This window comes from Stegodyphus dumicola, chromosome 3 (genome assembly GCF_044657685.1).
Source record: "Stegodyphus dumicola isolate Sdum_Otavi_A_Nest chromosome 3, ASM4465768v1".
NCBI classification, from domain to species: Eukaryota; Metazoa; Arthropoda; class Arachnida; order Araneae; family Eresidae; genus Stegodyphus; species Stegodyphus dumicola.
In genome coordinates this window covers 178,787,512-178,807,159 of record NC_140770.1, presented here as the reverse complement: position 1 = coordinate 178,807,159, position 19,648 = coordinate 178,787,512, and the positions used below count along the sequence as shown (strand labels likewise).

At 33.6% G+C, this 19,648-nt stretch overlaps 1 protein-coding gene across 4 annotated transcripts in view; it reads left to right on the top strand.

The window, feature by feature from the left end:
* Positions 1-19,648, top strand: part of LOC118194475 (adhesion molecule nephrin-like) — a 767,857-nt gene that overhangs the window by 599,050 nt on the left and 149,159 nt on the right. The window lies entirely within an intron of this gene.

Here is a 19,648-nt window from a genome sequence, read left to right as displayed (position 1 = left end):
CAAAATGAACAACAAGATGATAATCATTAACGTAACATATAAAATCTCGTATTCTTTGAAAGTATAATTAACTAACTATTCTTTGTATCTAACCCGTGAACTAATCACATTTTGGGATAAAGTATCAGAGTCTCCCTGAAGATGACGACTGCCACACCTGCTGTGTCCAGGGTCCAACATCCTCCCGAGATCACCGTCCTAGTGGTTAGAGACCATAATGGAGTTTGGTTTTGAGAACTTGGAGCGATCACTGGCCGTTCTTTGTGGCTACCTGCCAGTACTACGCGCGCTACCCCTCTCCTTAGGTTTTATATGGAATGCCTAGGACAGAAATGACTGGACGCTCAATGACCCAGTTGCTATTTGGCTACCAATATCCTGGTGGAAGGAGACTTACACCTCCCGGCCAATGACGAGTGAAGATAGACTCCACCCCATGGACCATGGGAACCCCCAAGCTCATAAATTTTATACCCCGTGGTCGATACTGCATAGGTTTAGATCCTAGCCAGTACTGCACAGAGCGCTCTGCGTCGATCCCCGGGGGGTTTGAAAATATAAAATGTACGAAACGTCTTAAAGACTAGAAGTAAATTATCTCTATGCATTTTACCACAGACACAAAAAGGTGTAAAGGACCATTTCATAGCACTCAAATAAAAGATAACATAAGGCATCACTCATTCTTATTAAATATAGCCAGCAATTACGGCTTAAATCAATAATTAGGAATATTGACTTAATTAAGTAATAGTAAGTTGACCGAATGGCTACACAATTAAAGTAACGCTGAAGTTGGCTCTGACCTAGAGGTCGGCGTGAAAAGCCTAGTGACAAGAATAACGCAACGTCTCAGAATGCTACTCTCAGGTGAATCATAATTAGTAACGTGGCTCTCAGCAGATAGAACAGGCTCTGATTCTACCCTCTAAAATCCTTCTTTAAATATTCTCTTTTTTTCTACCTCATTTGAATATCACGCGAACTAGAAATTTACCATCTGACAGGAAAATGGAAATAAGGAGGATATGAAAGCAAATTCACGTAAAATAACTGGTTAATAAACTAATTAATATACTCAAAGAAACCTTACAAACATAATGATAATCATTGTCATAAAAAACATTATAAATAACAGAAGAATAAGCATAATTACTCTTATAAATAACATTACAGAATAGCATTTATAAAAGAACCCTAACAATAGCACTGATTTCAAATTTGAATAAAGATATGTAGGTTAGAAATTTTTGTCTTTCATTGTACAATGTTTATAATTTCGGATTAAGTACAATTAAATTAAGTACGGTTGCGTATCAAAATAATTTAATTCCTAAAGACATGCTATCATATAGCTACCACTGTTCCTACTCTACGCATTTTCAATCGTCATGTTGTTTATTACGTCAATAATGATCAGCATATGATTTATTAAGTTAACATAAATTATTATTATTATCATCATTACTGCCGCTAATTCCTATTATATTTTATAAATTACTATCCGTTACTATTAATAGTAAGATTTTACATAACTTGTTAAAGATGTGTTCTAGAGTTCTCCGTTTTGAAATAAAATATTTAAAGTTTAAAATGGAAAGATTATTTGCAGTAGAGTCAGAGCCGGGACAAAGGAGAGGCAAATGAGGCACTTGTCTCAGGTGAACCACTAAAAGGGGCGCCAAACTGGCTATACGAATTCGAAAATTACTTTAATTATATTTTTTAATTTGTCAATTATTATTAGGGGAAATAAGCATCGACAAATTTAAATTAATAAAACAATAGGAAGATTTGCAAGAAAACCTGGAAATTAATGCAAATGTGCATTTCATTTGCATTTTCATTTGAAAGTTATAAATAATTGAATACATTGTTTTTCTGAATTAATAAAGCTACGATTAAAAATACTTGAATTGTGATATTTCGATTTAATACAGTTACTTTTGTTTAATGCAAATATAGTTATTTTGATATATATACATATATAGGGGCACGCAATCACATTTTTGCCTTGGGTGAAAAAATATCTTGGCACGGCTCTGAGTATAGTCATATGTGAAGTAACGTTCTGCAATGCTTTTCACTCAACTTGAATGTTCTTTTTTTTTTTTTTTTTTTTTTTTTTTTTTTAAGTCACATTAGTATAGTTAATTCAGAACGTGAAATGATTTCAAAATCGTTTCTATTTTTAGTCCAAAGGGATTTGAGTCACGAAGGACTATTACTTTTGTTTTAGCATTTTGCGTCGGACTCCTATAAATGTCCGTTTCACTTTTCAAACTGTTGCCACAAAATGTTAGAGTCTTGCATTATAGTTGAAGAATTTAAATAATGAAAAATCTGGATGAATGTATGTATATTTCTCGCATTGTGATAAAACAATGGTATCTAGAGCCATCCAATTCTGAATGACGTAATCCTACTGCGAATATGGGCATCTGAAATCCCAAATTTAAAATTTGGAACTTGTTTTATTATCGATTTCGTATTTTGTAAAACTTTAACGAATTTTTGAGTAACAGACTCAACGATTTAAAAGCGAGCCATGGCAACACTCTACGGGGGAAAAAACCTTTTTTTTTTATCTCCAGCGCGTCGAACTGTGTATCGGAAATTCTAAAGATATGATTTTAAAATTATTTTGCGACATTGCTATTGAACTAAATTTTATGGTTTAAGTACAAATAACATGATATTTAATAAATAAAGGTAAAACATAAAACGTTAAAAAAACGCCTCTTTGGACGTAATTTGAAATCTGAAACATTTCAGTTTTTTTTTTCTCTTTAAACAATGTTCTTTTTATTTTGAATACAAATTTAAGTTTCATAGCCGAATAAATTCATTATACAAATTAAGATAGTTAAACTGGTGATTAAAAGGGAAAAACGTTTTAATCTCCAGCGCGTCGAACTGTGTATCAAAAATTCTGAACATATGCTCATTTTAAAATAATTTTGCGATATTGCTATTGAACTAAATTTTATGGTTAAAGTGCAAAGAACATGATATTTAATAAATAAAGGTAACACACAATACGTTAAATAAACGCCCCTTTGGACGTAACTTAAAATCTGAAACATTCCAGATTTTTTTTTTTTTTTTTGATTTTTTTTTTTGTTTTAGCGGAGTATCTTCATCGTTAACAAGAAAGTGATGATATCAAATAAATAATATAAAATTTCCGTCAATTAAAATACTTGCAACATTCTAGACATGAACAACAGTAACTAGAACACAGACCTCTTGTTTGCAGTTTAATCTGGGAAAAGAAAAAAGAAGCGAAAAGAAATAAGTAATAGTTTTTGAAACATTTTCGAAAGAATTCGAACTTTCTCCAGATCCCTATGAATATAACTTTCTTAAAAGAGATAATCAAAAAGGGTATTTCCTTTTATTATTATCGACACGCTTTTCTCTCGATATGTGTTTTTCTTTTAAAAAATTTTACTAGTCAGATAAAAAGAATGCAAGGGATCTATCCACAAAACTAACTTCGTTGGAAATGAAAACCTGTGTTTACAGAAATAAAATCTAGAGTGCACGGATGCAAATAAAGCCTTGCAGCTTATCCTTTGATAGTTCGGAGAATTCTAATGAGATTAAAGCCTGCGCTCTGGGCTTTCAAAGTCAGCTTTCAAAGTCACCGTGCAGCATTCTCTGAGTACCTTGGAAAGTAAACGTAAAACACTTTTTCTAAAAGGCTCAATGAAAAAGATAATCCCGCTATTCTTTCCCACAAGATTTCTATTTGCAGTGATTTCAGCATTATGAGAAGGAGTACCTAGTTACTAAATGGAGAACGACCCCTAAGCGTGGGTATAGGAAAAATTGTTGATACCTACAGAACATTCTGCCGTTGCATAGTAAGTAAACTTTAATAGAATAAAGGAAGCTTATTACACATGCATGCCGCACCTGCTCCGATTATTCAATGTGAATATTGAGTTGGGAATTTTGAGGAAAGTTTCTCCCTCCTCCCTTAAAATTTCCCTTCATTCCCCCAATGCAATGAGAACAGTCAGAATAGTAATTTTCTTGTAGTTATTCTGCTAGGACAAATGAATATGCATGATTTGACTGTTATTAAAGCACTGAATATAACTCAAATATGGGCTTCAGTTCTTGAAATTTGCAATTTTTACTTCGAGATGTTTCGTGAGGAATGAAATAAACACTTTCGTTTTTTACTTTTCTGTAAGAAATAAAGGAAGAACTGTAATAGCGCAAAATTTCGGGTATCATATTTCAACAAAAATATCCATTTCCACCTCACTTGAATCCCTTTCAACTTTTTTTTTGCTTGATATCTGTACATACCGATAGAATAAAGGACTCCAGAACTCTGGTTATTTCCAGAACGAATTGCGAAAGATTTAATATGAATTCAGAAGATATTTTTTCAAGTTGTCTATACGTATGTATACATAGGTATGCATCTGGTATAATTCAAAAACGATTAGCCGTAGAACGTTAATATTTTGTACATGAGACTGTTGTAACATCTAGTTGTGCACCTCTCCTTTTCTTGTCGTAATCGGCCGCACAAGGCGAATATATGTTGTTGGCATAGAAACTTTAATTTTAATTGCAAAAAATATTTTTTAACTGTTTTTAACTGTATTTGATGTTTTTATTTTTTCTGTATTTTACAATTTTTAATGAAGATGATTTGAGTTTTAATTGGTTTTTGCCTTGCCGCCAGTTGGAACTGAATTCATTGAATAAAAATGATATATCTAATAAAACTTGAGAAAATAAGTGTAAATCAAGTGCAGCAAAAAATGTGTATAATTTAATTAGCCGTACCAGTTAGTCACGTGATGCCCACAAGAGATATTTTAACAATAACGATTTAGTGTTGATTTCCGCTGCATGAGTATTTGCTCAAGGAATATCAATCACAACTGTTCGGCATAGAATTTACATTCATGAAATTCAAACACTGAATTTAATGGACTATATATTTCTTTGATTTTACTTCTGTTAACAGATATTAAACACATGAGAACGTACATATACTACTTACTTGGTTGGACACTTTTGCCATCCACATACATACGTACACTTACCAACTCGAGCTACCAGCACACTCTCAATCAATGGCCGCTAGCTGTCCATGCATTTCCGTTTTCTACCCGTGGCTGCCAGAAAACTCTAGTTAAAAAATATGCATTCGATCGTGCCGTCAATTCACTTCTGCCTTAACATAGGTTATTCATCTTTTGGCAATCCTTCTTTTGGCAAGTGCAGAAAAGTTAATCAAATGCGCATTTTTCAGTCTCGGATAATATTTTTGTTACATTGTAAACTAATTAGTTCCGTTTTCAGATTTTCTGGGGCGTTACACGTATTCACTTTTAATAATAATTTATACTATTAAAATCTGGGCGTGTCTGTCTATTTGTTCATTTGTCATTTTTTTATTGATATTGAGAAAATGATGCTATATTACATAAATTTAAATCATGACGTCATACGTATTAACCTGAAGTTTTTCTTTCCTGGTGTGGGAATAAAAAAAAAATTTACAAATTGGATGTTGCCTGGAAAGAGTGAACTGATTTCATTCATATTGAAATGCTTTTATAGATGGGCTTTTCAGGGGTGCACATAACTTATAAATTTTGCTTTGGCTGCAGCTGGCGGGCTTGTTCAGTATTATAATGTAATATTAGATTTAAAATCATTAAAATCTTAAACCTTTCTTTAAATTAGTGCCATGATCAATGTTATAGTAATATTAATTTATGGGAAATTTATTCGGGATTTTCTTAAAGTTGTTTCAGAAGGCGCCAGTAACCATTCATTTAAGCTAAAAATTTTAATTTATTTCAATCTTATTTTTTTCATTTTTTTGTTACTATTATTATTATCGTTATTATCCTCATCATTGTCGTCAATGCCGTCGTCGCCATCATCATTATTAATAATTTTATTATTGTTGTTGTTTCGCACCATGCCGTGCTCCCCTATCATAAACCTTTTAACAAAATTGTTCAACCAGCGAGGAATAAATAGCAGGCATCGATTATTTTCTTGTTCCTCACTTACTCTTTCTCCTCCTTTATCCCTTAGGGGTAAAAAAGTATGAAGGAAAAGAAAACTAACAAATGCCATAACGCTACCATTTTAGAAGGGATTTCGAAGTTCAGCGGCATTATTTCCTGTAGATAAAATTCCTTATGATAAAGTATGACAATCACAGTTGGTACAAGTAATAGAATTATAAAATGAAATACAAAGAAGAATTTATTTATTTAAAGGTTACATTAAGTGAACTGCATCAAGTAGATAATCTATGGTAATACTGATTACAGCAAGCTTTCACTAAATAGATATAGTAGCTGCCCGTCAGCGCCCGAGCGATAAAGTCGCTGATCACTGGTAGTTTCGTGTCTGAAGTTCGAGTTGCGAAAACTGGGTGACAATAAAACACATTAGGCGTTTTCGTATTTTTCTCTATGTGTGTAATACGAGCTAATTTCTCTTAGAACGTCCTCTACGAAAGCATACCCCTCAAGGCTTTACCACAATCACACATAGAAAACCTTGATATAGCTATTTTTCATTTCTTGTTTTGACAAGCGTATATTCTCGTAATACTATAAATTAAGCATCTACCAATATTTATGCTTAAAATTATCATGCAGTCACTAGATATCATAGGGCTGCTCATTGATTATTATTGATAATCATTTTAGGTTTAAGGAAAAACATTGTCAGCGTCTATAATAGTTCTTTTAACTTTATCAATTTGATATTACTTATTCCTCAGAAATCACTTTCGTTCAGTAAAATAACCGATATATTTTTTGTTTCTTGAAGCTATGTTTTGTAGGAAAGAAAAATTAAAGAGCCTCTGGTGTAGAGTCATTAGGTAATTTGGAAGCAGGAAAGATGCAAAATTAACAACGCCCTCGCCGGGAATCGAACAGCAAACCTCTGGAATACCAGCCCAGTGTGCAAACCATTACACCACGAAGGCACGTTAAGAAGGCGGGAGAAATACCTTATATACTTCTCCTTTTTATTAGGCGATTGGGGTTTTCAGGGGGCCGAATCCTGGGTGAGGAGAATCATCATCCAACACCCTTTTAGTTTGGGGGCCACTTGTAGAATCATTCGGTAATTTGGAAGTAGGAAAGATGAAAAATTAACAACGCCTTCGCCGGGAATCGAACAGCGGACCCCTGGAATACCGGTCCAGTATGCTAACCACTACACCAAGAAGGCACGTTAAGAAGGCGAGAGAAATACCTTATGCTGGTTATAATTTTGCATAAAACAAAATAAAATAATTTTTAGTATCACTTGTTATTTACACTTTTATTTATATAATAACTTTCAGTATCAGATGTTACTTACACTTTTTTTAGTATCAGCTGTCACTTTTTCCTCCGAGACAAAGGAGGATAGAAAAATTTTAAAAAGGTTTCAGATTAAATTAAAAAGGTTTGACTGATATTCAGGGAAATAGTAAACAGTTTTTTAAATTAGTAATGTGAATTATATAATAATGCAACCATTTTATTATTTTATAAAATATTTAACATTCTTTTCTTTTAACATGTTCTACCATTAATGCAACCTAGAACATACATTTTTAATAAATATAAAGTTCCTCTTTGAACTCATCCGAAATACAGTTTAGACTACATTATCCTTTAAATAAGGCAAAATTAACTATGCAAAGAAAAGTAGTATTCTGCTCTGGCTTTCACTTAAGGCATATAATATTACCTTAAATAATAAAAGTAGCAGAAATTATGTTGCTTTTATAATATTTTAAGGTTCAGGAAATACAGAAAAGAAATTTATTTATTATAAAATATAATTCTGGAAAATTTAAAACGTAGCAGGCAAAACATAGTACGTATTTCCCATATATTTCGTGAAAACAGGGTCTAATTGTTTGAAATCCAATTTCGTATAAGATATCTAACAAAACGTAGATAGTCTGAGTAAGCACTTTGCGGAAAATACTGATTGTCTGTACATTTTGTTTCCTTCCTCTACATATATCTTTAAAATAAATTATTTTCCTCCATAGCTTTATGAATTAAAAGCATCCACCAAAGGCATATAGCTATCGCGTGCTTTGTCCCAATAATTTTAACAACCAAGTTTCATTCGAATAAATGCAGATTATTTGGTAAAAGCTAAGAATATAAATCTTGACGGTGGACCGTTTGCTTTAGAGTCATTTCCCTTTCTTTCGCAAAAGCCTACTATTAATTAAGATTATAAAAGTGTTGAAAATTATTAGTTTCACCTTATATCCCATGTTAACCTAAACATCCTAGTTGTCTGATGTTTTGAAGTTCCCTCCTAATCCTCCATAACAAGCATAAACACAACTTACTTTGAACTAGAATGAACGGACAAAGTTAAGTTCTCCAAACACTTAAGTTATTCTTAGCCAAAATTATCTGGCTAAGTATAAATTTTGCAGGCGCAGAACATCTTTCGAGATTTTGAGACATTTTTATATGATACACATAAAACTCTTATGATATTAATTTGAAGATAAACTTAATTTATAAAAATTAAGAAATAAAAACCTTGAAGAAAGTCCGAAGTAAACATACTTATCTTTGTAATAAGAAGTTTCAAAATATACGTGATCTGAACTCCTGACACAGCCCAACACCGGTTACTTCTCAATGTTTCTACCAACATCAGAAGAACAATACTTTGCAAAAAGCTCAAAGCACCGAGAAGGACTTTTGCGATCGTGACGAAATTTGGTATGCAAACACATCTTGCTCGAACATCCCAAATAATAAGTTTCAAGGCAAATGAACAGGAATTGCGACCATAGCACTCATTTCTAGTGCGCAATTCGCCAAGTAGAAAACCAATAACAGAGGCGGAAAATTTATCTTTTTTTTTGTGGCCGCCATTGTATTTTCGTAAAGAAGCAACTAAAGATACCATTACGACTATATCGAAGACCTTACAGACAACTAAACGACTTCGAACGTGGTCCCATTGTAGGGTTGCGTGAAGCTCGGTGGTCATACCCAGCATCAGGCCGCCACCTGCAGCGTACAGACAATGCTGTGCAAGGATGTTAGCAGCAATGGTTGCTACAGGAAAATGAAGGCTCAGTAAGATTGATTGACTGATTGCACTTGATTGCAATTTAGTAAAAATGTGGTGTTCCTTCATTTAATCTAATAACTGTGAAGGAACATAGTGATCAGCTAAGCGAATAATCTCTTAAGTTCAGTAACAGAAACGTAAAACTCACGTAAGGTTAATTACCCTTTATCGCTCAAAATAAGGATTAACAGATGGCCCCATACTCCGGACGTACAACAAAGCCTCCACTTAGGCTTAAAATTACAAGAAATTAACTAATGCCTAACTAAAAAGATTTAGCTGAAGTAACACAATTTTAAGTAGTTTGGCCCCTAAATATCGAATTAGCTACTGAAGCTCTCAAGAGCCCGTAATTCGGCAAAGCGTAGTAACACCTCAGAGAGAAGTGGCCAAAAGGCAAATGCGTGCTAGTTAGAAACTGCTTCTCTGTCTCTCGAAATCAGTGAAACTTCGACTTAAATACTACTCCTTCTCATTTGCATTAAACGCATTCTGGTAAGGGATTTGTAAGCTGAAATTAGGAGAGATAGGAAAGGAGCTTTAACTTAAAAATAACTGTTATAAACTTAGAATAAACCTTATAGAATATCTCGTGTGCATTTGCATAGATTTAATAATTCGCTGCAAACATATTAAAAAGTGAAATTGCTTAACATACGTATGAAATATCTATGTTTGCATGCGCTTCAGTGGATATCATTTACTTTTCTGTCACTTTTTTAATTCTTTGCTATAAAATGACATTCATAATGTTCTTCAGCTATTTTTGCATAATGATGAGTCTCTCAATGGAGATACAAAATAAAAACACTGTGCGTAAGGGATAATAAGAGTAAAGCTAATTAAAATCTCATTAATGTTCAAACGAGAGGCGAAAACTTTTCCTGCTTGGAGTCATTGAGGATCTACTAATAAATTTATCTCACTTTCTGAGAACTCAGAGAATTTCATTACAGTATCATTTCAGGGTGGGTGCTAAACTTATTAAAATGAACAGACTCTTAATGGATGTATGGTGAGAACTTATGATATCTTATTTCTTCAGGCAGCAGTTATGTAAATTAGATTATACTATACTTTAATGTTTTTTTTAAACTAAGTTGATATTTCTTTGAAAGTAATATAATGCACACTCTCTCATATGAGGTAAAATTCTAGAGGATATCTAAAAACTACTAAGACGTAATGCAATATGTTTCATTTTTCTTTAGATAAGAGATTTGATAATTATGTTTTTAGATGTATAGAGCAAACATGTTATGAAAATTTGCAAGACTTCAAACCAAAATAAATATATAGTTATATTTTTGGCGAAGAATGTATTATTCTCAACGCGTTGTTTACACTGAAACTACGAAGTGAATGCCAAAATTACAAAAATGTATAATTTAAAAACTGCTAAACACATTAACATGATTAATTTAGAAGTCAAACAACAAACATGAACATTAATCTGTAAAAGGTTTTGTGGAAAAATTAACATAGATTTTAGTCAGTTTTTTTAATGAGCAAATTATTAAAACGTGTATCATCAGTAGTAGACCATGCTGTGCTAAGCAACTACTATCACTCCTAGTTCAGCGTAAAATAATTTACCTATTGCTCTCGTTGATAAAGCTAACGTGGTAAAGGATTATTACATGGTAAATAATTGCAACAATAGTTGCAAGAGTGCCTCCATAATTCAGTAGATTTTAAACAATGTAGAATGGGAGGTAAAAGCGGGGTCACTATTGACACCCTGGAGATAGATATAATTTTAAGAAGCGTCAGTGATGAGGAAAAGGTCGACTGAAGGTGAATAGCCAAATAAGCCAAATCAGCATAATCAAGACTCCATTGATCACAAAAAGTGTTAATAAAGTTGCTAATTATTTTGGATATAAAGCTGTAGAGCGAATAGGATATTTGACGTAGGAAACACGAGAAATGAGTAATGCCGTCGCTGGGACTCGAACCTGAACATCTCGAAAACGCGACGAGTATGCTACCGCTATACCACAAAAGCATACAGAAAGGAGACAGAAAATAATACCCCTTTTAAAGTGCGACTGGTCATTACAGGATCCAGTCGCCAAATCCTGGTGATGAAGAATCATCATCCACTCTCTTTTAGTTCGGGCGGCATTGTACAGTCACTAGTTTATTTTGAAGCAGGAGTACACGGAAAATGAGCAATGGTCTTACCGGAGCTCGAATCTGGACCTCTTGAATATGCGCCTAGGGTGCTACTGTTACACCACGAAGGCATGCAGAAAGGAGGAAGAAAATACCTTATAAACTATATCAAATAGTAAGGAAGAAAGCACGTAAAAATTTATGAGGGCCCGCATGATTCATATAACCGCTGAACTGCGATATATCTGATATTGATATTATTTTGCTAGAAGAATTGGTTACTTTAAACGAGTATGTTGAAGCAAAAATTTTACTGACACGCTTTGGCATGCTAAGTTTTGGAATTTAAAATCCATCCAAGAAAAACATTATCTGCCAAATTAGAAGTTATTCCCGAATCAGCATAATTATCATTTCCCTCTTCAGTAAGCCACCTCTCCTTACCTAGTGGAAGTAACTTTGAGTCAGGTCAATAATTTACAACGAAAAAAGAAACAAACTGAATATTTTAAAGGAAAATGAATTATTTACTTTTAAGAGTTCGTTAAGCAGTTTTATGCTAAATATTAAAAACAAATTGCATAAGTACATTAAGCGCATTTATTAAAAAATCGAACTTTCGTGAAATAAGAATCGGTGAGTTTGATTCTGAAACCTTGTTGATATCTGTAAAATTGAAAATAAATGCAAAGGGAAAATGATAAAAGGAAAAGTCCAAAAGCTTTCGGATTTTACATTATGCCCAAAGGGGCTTTTTTTTAAAGTTTTGTATGTTACCTTTATTTATTAAATATCGTGTTCTTCCACTTAAACTTTAAAATTCATTTCAACAGCAATATCTCAAAATAATATTGAAAGGAACATATCTTTAGAATTTCAGATAAAGTCTCGTGTGCTGAAGATATATATATATATTTCTTTTCGTACAGTGTTGCCATTGCTCGCATTGAAATGGTTGAGTTTTTAATCAAAAAGTCGGTAATTCGGTAAGGAATTGCATCACGTTCGTACCGGCAACGTTTCTCACTAATCTGCCTCTGAAAGGCATGCAGACTGCAGTCCGTTTCAATACATTTCGTCAATTTAGTAATTTACTCTTGGTTCATCCAGCAGCGGTAAGTTTCTTCATTGTTTAAAGTAAAGGCATAAAGTTAGTGATGTTTAGAGACTTATAATTCTATCGCTGTTGCATAATCAGACGGTTTTTTTTTTAATTCCAAATTTGCTTCTGCTTTTCTTGTGATAGACAAACTGTATAGTGCTATGCTACGTTTAGAACATAAAAAAAATCGAGGGCTTTAAAAATTTCTGCATATTTCCCCCATTTCTTTTCTTGTGCATTACTTCTCTTTAAAAATTGCTGGCAGTTTGATCAGAATGAACTCGATAGTATGCGAACGCTGGCTTAGATTGCTAAGGCAAGCAGTCTGTTATGAATTTAAGTATCGTGCTCTTTCCGTAACGTATTATTTTAATCGGAAACATTATCTGTTAAATTAGTAAATTCTAGCAATTCAGTATTTGTTTTATATTTTATAGTTAGCTGTTTTGATAGTAACTTCAGCGTTACGTTTATGATAAATATTTTACTAAACGATTAATTTATTTCATTAAACATTTAACTAAAGAAGTTTATCACTTTTTCATAACGATAAATTCAATTTATTTTAAACTTTTGAAATGTCATTTTATCATTTTCAAGCTTAGAACTGCAAATAGAATAATTATAAGTCCATTAATTTTAAAGACTATAAAGCATACGGTGTTACTGTGATTATTTGTAAAATAACGCTTACAGTAACGATATTCATTTCTTACTTTTCATGTTACACATTTCTAAAATAAGTAATATCAAATCTTTGCTATTTCAGAAAGCAGATGATATAGTATTCTCACAATCTCTTTCAATAAATTTCTATAGATGATATATCACTTCTCAAGAAGAATACACATTGTGCTTTAACAAAAAAACCAATTTATGACCAAAGAAGACCAATTTATGACAACATTGTTTGAAAAGGAGAAAGTGAAATAATAAACGTTTATCACATTCATGGGTGATCAAATTTATAGCTCTCTTCAGTGATTTATAGCATTTTAGTCACTATTAGAAACTTTTCCAATTTAATGATTTATGGCTGACAGTCACTGAGAAAAGTTACATGTTAAAAACTGATATCACAAGAAAAAAAAATTTACAGAAAACTTTCGTTAATTTTTTTTTAAAAGAAGTGGTTAGGGAATTTTTAGGTCGATGAATCGTTTATTAGGATTTGAAGTAAAAAATATTTGACGTAAATAAAAGCTTGTTTGTTTTTGGATTCCATCTTTTCCAACATTCATTCCTAGATTTATTACATTTTCAATTGCTTTGTCCCTGGCCCGTGTTCCATTAGGCATTTTGCCAACCAGGAACAATCCTAGCATGACCATCTTGAAATGACTATCATATTTAAAATGAAGCACACATATTTTATAAAGTAAACGAATAGGAAATATTTTTACAGTTTACTACAAATCGATTCAGATTTCCACTTTGTTTGCACTTAGTAAGCTAGCACTAATAAACTTATTCATTCTTTCTATTTCCAAATAAGGAAAGAATTTTTAGTGCGTCATATGTAAAAGCAAACATTTCTTTGGTCATAGTCGAATATATTCTAAATAGCTGCTAAATTTTATTCGATTTTGACAAAATATTTTAATCATAAACATTTCTAAATTTCTTTCGGAAAAAGTTTCTATAAGATATGGAAAGCAACGGTACGCTAAATCAAATTAACTCATAAAGTGAAAGATAATTGCGTAGACTCTCTTTTGGAAGAAAATTTTTAAGCATTTCAACCATGATCGCCATCTTCACCGGCAACTAAGTAAATAGAAGTGCCACAAACAGTTGGAGAGACTAAAGCTTCTTCGAGAGCATACTATCTTTTCTCCTTCCGTATAAAGCCCGAGTTGGCGAATAGTGTTTGTGAACCATACTTCCATCTTCTCTTCTGTCTGCCTTTTAGGGACATTAGGTAATTTTGGAAACATAAGAGATGATAAAAATGCAACGCCTTCGGGGGAAATGGGACCACGGACCTCTGGATACGCGCCCAGCGTGCAGACCACTACACAACGAAGGCATGTTAAGGAAGGCGAAGAAATCGGAAGAAATACCTTATATACTCCCACTTTTAAAGGGCGACTGAGGTTTTTAGGGGACCCAATCGCCAAATCCTGGGTGTGGAGAGTCATCATCCACCACCCTTTTAGTTCGGGCGCCACTGTAGAGAGTTTAGGTAATTTTCGAAACAAGAGAGATAAAAAATGACCAACACCTTTGCCGGGAACCTAACCACGGACCTCTGGATACGCGCTCAGCGTGCAGACGACTACACTACGAAGGCATACTAAAAGCAGCGGAGAAGGCGGGAGAAATACCTTATAGCCTTACCTGCGCTTCATTTATTTTCAGCAAAAGTTGATTTGTTTTGGTTTAGTTTGTTTAACTTTGACAAAGCTCAGGAAGTTTATTTGTCAAAGAGAAAGAATGCTTACGTGGAGGATCTTTATAAGGGAACCTGGCTCGTACTCACATTACTCATGGGAAAAACCACAAAAACGCCCATTCAGCCAGCTCGTTCGCGAGATGCGAATTATCACTGTGTTCAGCGAATTTACAGCTCGTCCGCTGATGGACCCGTTTGCAGCTAAGAAGAGATAAGTGATAAATCACTGAAACTGCTTCGAATAAAATAAAGTTTAAGTCATTTATCGTTGGTTATCTCAGAGTCATATAAAAGACTTCGGATATATTTAGAAGGAAATTTTATTCTATCCTTGATAAACGCTGAATACCTAATCCCCGCCCTCTGGCGGTTTTAATGATATCTAAATTATACATTTTCGTTTTCTCTTTTAATTAAAATCTTCACCTTAAGTCTCCTATATATCCAGCATAGCTGTAGTATTAGATAGTAAAGCAAGTAGGTATAGTACATCAGAATTTAACCATAGGTCGTAGCCCAGCGCACTAACTACGCAGCTCCGTCCCAGTTTTCAAAAAGGGACGTTATTTTACCACATAAGACGATCCGAGGATCTACCACCACACCAATCGAGAGGACTTTCGTCTGGCTAGACGAAAATCCGTTTTGGAAAGAATCTAATGTGAACACTACATAACTTCCTTGTACAGAATATTAAACTATACGCATTTTTTGCTGCATTTCATTTAAACTTATTTCATCGAATTTCATTAGATATATTTCTCATTTAAATAATTTAGGTGTTGCTGCGAGGAAAGGCATATATACATAAAATCTTAAAATACGTTTATTAAAAATTTCAAATTATAGAAAAATATAAAACACCAAATGCAGTTAAAACAATTCAATGAACAATTTTTACAATTAAAATTAGAGTTCCTATTCAAAAACAAGCAAACGGGCAGCTCGCATCAAGGCAGACTTTTCGGTGCGCACAAACTGAAAATTTACTTTTGGTCCCACTTGGCAAAAAGACACTGGTGCAGAACTTAATTCACTATTCTGCTAAGTTTCAACTGTAAACAAATATGGCTCTTACTGAAAAAAAAGTTAGACTTAGCCGAACTTGAACCACTTTTAAATTGCTGATAATTCTACAACTATTGCATGCAGACTAGCGAAAACTTTAACCGAAATAAATAAGGCATAAAAACTTTAACCGAAACATAAGGACAACATAATTCAAATATTTTTAAAGCAAAAACATTGCAATTTACCAATATATATAACGTTCAATTTACCAATATATATGAATAAAACGTTCACGCAACATATAAGAACTGAGTTCACGCAGTCGAGTAAAAGAGTGGGTACATATATATATCAAAAGTATACGTATATATACCTATACTTTTGATGCGCCCTTTTGCAACCAAAAAGGGAGGTGCTCAACTACATGTTATAGCAGTGCTATATACAAAATTTCAACGTTCTGAGACTACTCGTTATTGAGTTATGAAAGACACATACATAGATACATACGTATGTACAGGCGCCATGAAGAAAGCTCTTCTGAATCTATTTTAAATCAGTTTTATAATTCGTTTTGGGAAAAGAGTCCTTTATTTTGTCCGTATCTACCGATATCACGCAAAAAATTCGTCTACCTGGAAATGAGAGAGGTTAAAATAGATATTTTCGTTGAAATATGATACGCGAAATTTTTCGTATTTACAATATATTTTCTTTAATTCGTACAGGAAAGTAAAATTTCAGATATTCTGCCTTCCATTAAATTTCACCGAGGTTAGAAAATTGTTACTGATGCCAAGTGTGCAGTTATAAGGTATTTCTCCCGCCTTCCTAGAATGCCTTCTTGGTCTGCACACTGGGCGCGTATTCCAGAGGTCCGTGGTTCGTTTCCCGACAAGTGCGTTGGTCATTTTTCATGACTTCTCTTCCAAATACCCTAATAAGCTCTACAGTGGCGCCCGAACTAAAAGGGTGGTGGATGATGAATCTCCACTCCCACGATTTGATGATTGGTCTTCTAAAAATCCAAGTCGCCTTTTAAAAGGGGGAGTATATAAGGCATTTCTACAACCTTCCCAGCATGCTTTCGTGGTCTGGTGGTCTGCACGCTGGGCGCGTATTCCAGAGGTCCGTGGTTCGATTCCCGGCGAAGGCGTTGCTATTTTTTTATCTTGCTTGCTTCTTAAAATATCTAATGTCTCTGCAGAGTTAAATAATTTTATTCCTGAAGATTTTGTAAATAAATCTTAAGAATTATTTATTGCGTCAAAAATATATTTTAGAAACAAAATTTTAAAACGAATAACATTATTACATTTCGTACGCTTTGCAGATTCTAATCAGTATTCAAGTGTACAAGTTTCAGTTTACATCTTTATTTTTAAAATGTAATATGTATGGATTATCCAAGAAATTCTTAACATAAATACGTTTTTAGGCTATGTACGAAATAATTTTTCGTACAAAGTTCTCAATTTTCTTTGCTCTGGATAAGTTTTTATTTTGGTACGATTTAATTAAAACCTTATGGTCGACCTACATGAACCAGACGATATAAATTACTAGCTGTCTGAAATCTTCAGACGTACCTAACCGCTGCAGATAACAATCTCATTACCTTCCAGTAATTGCTTTATTATTATGATCGTCTCCAATAATTATATTGGATTCGGCTACCCACTACGAACGTTTAATGTAATAACAAGAATTACCCTTTCTATATCTGGACTGATTGATTCCAAATGCTGTGTAATTGGGAAAATAACGGTAACTTCCCTTCGATTCAAATTCTCCGGAACCTGATGTTATTATTTGATTTAAATATTGATGAACTTGTCTCGGAAAATAAATTGTATATGAATTCTACTACCCAAGATTTTTAATTTTGAGTTCATAGTAGAATTATTTAAACATATTTGTTCAAGTGTTAGGCATTAGAAATTATTTAATACTGCATTCCGTTTCGGCTATGGTTCCGTATACAGTAATACATATATAAATGCATAAAATATATCTGTTTGAATGGATATGACACATTACTGAATTGAATTTATCAATGTAGCGTATCGTGGTCATTTTATTTTAAATTACAGTGAGATTTAAAAAGTCATTAGGTTATTTAGGTTATCATTAGGTTATTTATTAGGTTATTTTTTTGTGCTAGAGACGTGAAAAAGGAGCAATGATCTCACCGGGTTTCGAACCTTAATCTCTCCAATAGGCGCCGTGTGTGCTACCATTGCACACCGAAGGCATGCAGAAAGGAAGAAGAAAATACCTTATAAATTATAAACAATTAGAAATAGGTAGAAAATATTCATATATCTCAATATAGAGTAAGGTGTATCAACATTAATTTTTAACGAAATCAATTATGATGTGGTTTTCCTTTGAATACGGTTTTGTACTGTTATTATCATCATCATTATTCTTGAGGAAAATAACTTTATGCAGTTTAGTAGTAAATGAGGTACAGCGTGACAGTTAGCACTAATAAACAGATACAAATTTGCCGACTGCGATTTCACTGGAGCTCACTCTAACTATAAAAAGCGTAATTATTAGATGATGAACACAGTAAAAGCTTTAGTGCTTGAATAAAAGAAGAGATTCGGGTCTTTCAGCAAGCGTTACTAGCCAAAATAGCTCACGACAAAGTAGCCCATGAGAAAATAATCTAAATATCTTGTTTCTAGTTAAGCGAATATCGACGTCTTATATCATTCGATAAAATTCGCATCCAGTTGAGTATCTAAAAATAAATAAAAGGTATTTTCTACACTTTTTTTTAAAGAAATTAGGCATGTAAGACCGGTAAAAAGAAAAAAATAAGTATTGCTTTCTGACACTAGTATTTTAAGATTATTGCGATACTTAGACACGTGTTTGTTCAAAACATATAAATGCTCTGCACATTATGTAACAAATATGTTTTAGAATGTAAGCCAGAGGATACCGAACTTTTGCGTACCGCGGTTACCGATAGGTAGAACTTACATGGTACCGACAGTACTTGACAAATGATTGATTAAGGTGGTGTGTGGTCTATTTAATTATGGCAAAGCACGTTAGGGCTATCTGCCTAAGGGGAGGGATGCCTTTCGTGGAGGACTTCCTAAGGGAAACTGGCTCGTATACACGTTACACATGGGGAAAACCACGAAAACGCCCATGCAGCCAGCCCGTTCGCGGGATTCGAACCTCGGACCGAACTACCAGTGTTCAGCGTCTTTACCGCTCGGCCGCTGGTGGGCGATTGATTAAGGTAAAATAACACCCCGAACAAATACTAATTTAGAAGTCAAACAACAAAAATTAGCGTTATATTTGCACATTTTCTCAGGACTAGTTTTGATGATTTTACTGAACCATCCTCCTCAGCTGCCAAAGTGCTAATGATTGACTGTTAGCACTTTTTAATAGGATATGCCTATCAGCCAACATGCGTAAGTATGCCCACAATATCAAATTTGCATATTTTTTATAATGCATTTTCGCGCAAGATGTAATTACTTATTTATACATACGCCGTGGCATTGTTTTATTTACTGCACATATTTAGGTACCACAATATTTAAATCTGTTTGGGGGACCCAGTTTAGAAGTCCTTGAATTTGTCATAGGCTTTTTTGTCGGCGTATCATAACAAGATTTCCATTATTTCGATAGGAATGGAGTGGAAATTACATTACTATAAGTTTCATAGAATTTCTTAGAAGTTGCTGAAAATGTTCTTGCATAGTAATGTTGTAATTGCTGTTTAACTCTTTCACATCGAAGTCGCCAAAACGCCCGACCATTCACACATTGGCAGGTTGCCGTTACTCCTGAGTTATGTTCTGAGTTATGCTTTCCCCCATCCTGTTAGTGCATGGTTCATTGTTTTCGAAAGTCTTTAAATGACATGCCAA